Source organism: Silene latifolia, chromosome 1 (assembly GCF_048544455.1).
Source record: "Silene latifolia isolate original U9 population chromosome 1, ASM4854445v1, whole genome shotgun sequence".
NCBI classification, from domain to species: Eukaryota; Viridiplantae; Streptophyta; class Magnoliopsida; order Caryophyllales; family Caryophyllaceae; genus Silene; species Silene latifolia.
In genome coordinates, this window is record NC_133526.1 from 67,119,786 (window position 1) to 67,124,239 (window position 4,454).

A 4,454-nucleotide genomic window follows, 5' to 3' on the forward strand; every position below is an offset into this window, starting at 1 on the left:
GAACTTGTTTTTGGATTTTTCAATTTTTCAAATTTTTATGGTTTTTGTTTTTATGAAATTAAACGACATATTTTTGTGATTTTTCGAAATTTTTCAGTTTTTATGCATTTTTGGAATATAAATTCCCATCCCCCACTTTATTTTAGACATTGTCCTCAATGTACATGTAGGAGTAGGAATGAAAAAGAAATACATGTTTTTGGATTTTTGATTTTTTTGAAATAAAGTACAAATGCAATGATATGGTATGAATGAATGCATGCTCTAACTAAATGCAATTCTATATGACATATATAACAAATGAATGCAATCTAAACTATACTATATGATGCATGATTTCTAGTAAATTATGGTCACCTATGATCAAACCTCCCCAAACCGATTTAACCACTATTTCTAGTGTAGAAATGAATAGGTTTGGCCATTAGTGACAATGCATGAATTCTAGTCTACATGCAATTATCTATATGAATTATATTACAATGCAACTATACTATGAACTAACTAATGTAAATGCAATATGAAATATAATACAAATCCAAGCTAAATGTATATGTATATAACTAAATGCAAGTGCTAATGTAATGCAAAGTGAAAGGAAAGGGTATCTTACAAATGGTGGTTTGAGGGAGGACTCCGCCAAACTCATTCATATTCCATTATCCATGGAGCTAAATTCTCTCAATAGTTGATCAAAGGTTTGTGAATGGTCCTCAAGTAAGCATGCATAAGTCTTGAACCATTGCCAAATAGAGTAGGGCCAATCCATGAGGGACCTCCCTTTGAACTCCTTCCCCTTCTCTTTTGCTTTGTGATGGTGGCCTTCCCGGCTCTTAAAACTAGCAAACTTGAGATTCTTGTCATGGGGGCTTTTCCGGTTGCTCATATTTCTTCCAAAGTTGAAGATGCGAATGCTTGGACTAGTCAATTCTCCAAGGATAGAAGGCGAACTTTCATGGCATTGATGATGGGATGTCTTAGGATTTGGGATACTGGATGCCAAATTTCCACATATAGACTCCTTAACCTTTTCTTTGAGCTTCCCCACTAAGTAATTCTTGTATGACGATTTGACTTTCGTGAGAAGGTCCATAATGTCATCTCCAACTATCATGGGCTCCATAGTGGGTGCAAAAAGGTTCTCATGAAGGCATTCCTCCTCTTCATCGAAGCAATCTTCAAACTTCTCAAGGATGGGTTCCTCAAGAAAGCTAATCCCATAACTCCCTTCATCATTTGAGTCCATATTTCCCTCATCATCTTCTTCCATAGATGCATCATCATCGCTTTCTCCATATGAATCATAAATAGGGGCTTCACTCTTCTTCACCAACTCATTCTCCAACACCTCAACATCTACTTCAAATGACACACCCTCATACTCACAAAGGCTAAGAGTATTTGGCTTACTCAACCTCATGTCTTCATCATCAAATACCACACTTTCATACTCACAAGAGCCCAAAGAGGTTGGCTCTTCCCACTTCTCATCAAAGGTAACTCCTTCAAACTCACATTCATGGTCAATGTCCAAGGAGTGGTGGGGGGTGGTTTCTTGGGATTCTCTCATTTGGGCAATTTGAATCTCCAACTCCTCACCTTGGGCAACAATGCCTTGAAGAACATTGTCCCTCTTTTGGCTCTCCTCTAGCATTTGTTTGAAGAAGTTTTGTTGATCTCCCATCATTTGGAGAATCACATTTTCAATGGGTTCATCTTCTTGTTGTGGGTAGGTGTGAAAGTGGTTGTATTGTGGCAATTGAAGTTCATTGTGAAATGGGTATTGGGTGGGTGGTTGTTGTTGATATTGGGTGTGGTGATTTTGGTGGGAAAAATTGGGGTAGTGGTTAGGATTTTCGTTGTACAAATAATAAGGTAGGTTTGTGTTGACTTCCTCCTCAAACTCCCCATACCCATAGTCATACTCCAAAGATTCACCACATACTTCATATGTCAAGTCTTGGGTCATCATCATTGGTCAAGATAGAGATACAACTACAAACATGGAAACTACAAGAAAACGGTAAAAACGATCCTTGAGGAACAAGTTCCTCAAGGTGAAAGCACAATTAAAATAGACAAACAAGTAAGAACTTAATCACATAGCACCATCCCCGGCAACGGCGCCATTTTGATGGGACTGATGTCGTCACTCATCCAATCAAACACATTTATAATACTCAACAAACTACTAGTTAGCGTTAAGTCGAGGTCGATCCATAGGACGGTGTGCTTTGGGTTCTAAGTCTATCTATCTCAATTTATGCTAGTGTCACAATTTGTTTGGGTTTGTAGTTGTGTCTAAACTAATGCAAGCAATATAGTAAAACAAACGATAAGAGGAAGGATGTAAATGAATGGTTAAAAGTGCTAGGATATCATGGGGTCATAGGGGATTCATGGTGTTGATCATACAAACATGTTTACAATCATAAGCAGGCAATTAATGTTGTGGAGGAACCGAGTTGGGTTATATCTTACGGTTCTTAGGAAGAGTTGGGTCCCAGAGCCGAATCGATTAGATTGTACAACACCTACAAGTCGACTTACTTTCCTCCTATTCAACTTCTATGCATGGTCTAACAAGACTCGAGTTGGTTTATATCTTACAAGTCAAGTTGAGTAGATAAGAGATGGTAAAAATGCAAGGATTCATAGGCTTAGCATTTCATCAAACATAACATGTGCACAAACTTGACATCACAACAAGCAAGCAATTTAATCATGTGAACATATTAGATTAAGCATGAATCAATCCCCATGTTTGTTTCCCTTTATTACCCACTAATCCTAGTTAAGTAACTACTCACTCATCATCATGGGACACATGTCATTAATGGTGTCAATCATCACAACAAGTATAAACATGACAATAGAATGAAGAAATGAACAATAAAGATTAAAGAGTAAAGTAATTATACCAAACTTGAGGTGATCCAAATAATGATGCAAAGAATAATAGAAGAACTTGATGATTGATGGAAGATTGTCAATCTCCCAATAATAACCCAATAATCTTCAATTACCCAATAATAAACTTGAATGATAAACTTGAACAATAATTAAGGAGAGATTAATGTATAAATTGTGGAAAGATTAAATGATAATTTATTCTAATCTACTCCTAATCTAATCTAAGAGAATTTTTCTAGCTAAAAAGATGTGTCTTTTGATTATTACAAATGGGGTATTTATAGTGGAAATTAGGTGGATGCATTTAGGGTTAACTAAGGCTAATTTAGTAATTACACTTTTGAGTTTAGAGTAGGGAGGAGCCGGTATTTTTCGGAGGAAGGGCTTCTTTCTTTGTAGCTTGGAGAAGACGAAATTCTGCTATGCAGGAATCCGTGCGTATTGGAGTCGGGACGGCGGATTCTGAAGATGCAATCCGGGCGGATATGGGAGAAGACGGGCGGATTCTAAAGATGCAATCCTGGCGGATTTGGGAGAAGACGGGCGGATTCTCCTCCAGTGAATTTTCTTGTTTTTCCCAGCCAGAAGACGGGCGTCTTGTGGGGAAGACGGGCGTCTTCTTCTCGGGACGCGCGGATTCCCGAACAGCTTCTTTGTTTGACCTCGGATTGTAAAACGGACGTCATTTTCTCATCCGGACTCCTATTGGAGTGATTCAAAAGCCTAGATCACTTGTTTTTTCGACGCCGTTCCAACTAGCATACTTTCAGAGCCAAAGGAGCAGCCCTTGATTTGCGTTCCGAGCAATTTTCTTCATGAATGGCTTCCTTGCTTTTCCTCCTTGCTTTAAACCTTATGACCTTTCTATATACTCTTTATTCCTACATACTTGGCCATCATTCTTGCCTCCTCTTCATACTAGTCCATCTAATATCATCAATAAGCTTCCAAATATGCACGAAAGACGGGAATTTCCGCCTTATTCTCTCCTTTTCTACAAAACATATGAAATGCGATAGAAAAGCAAATAGGAAGGTTTTGACGGATAAAATGGCCATAAAATGTTATAATAGTATGCAAAATAGGCTCAATTAGGGGACTAAATGTGTGCAAATAATGGTCACATCAATTACTCAAATTATGTCAAGTGGTAGCTCTTCTTCTTCTTCCTCTATTTCAACAGGGACATGTAATTGCTCAGTTCCGGCAGCATTGCGGACTTCTTGGACTCTGCAAAATCCGGGAATAAAGTTTATTACTTGCAAATTCTATATTCCCGAGACTAAAATGCGTGGATGCAATTACTTCAAGTGGGTTGATGAACCAATGATTGAGTGGCAGGGGAAGGTTATAAACAGGTTAGTGAATGAGAAAAAAGAGCATGGATATCGAGATTATTCAAGTGAGAGGTATACTACATCAACTTGAAGAATCGAAGCGGGGAAATGACAGTGAAATATTGAAGGCAAAAGGTTAACCATGGATATCGTAGAAATCAAAAATAATGAGTCATGGCTTAAGGTAATTGTCAAATTTCTTCT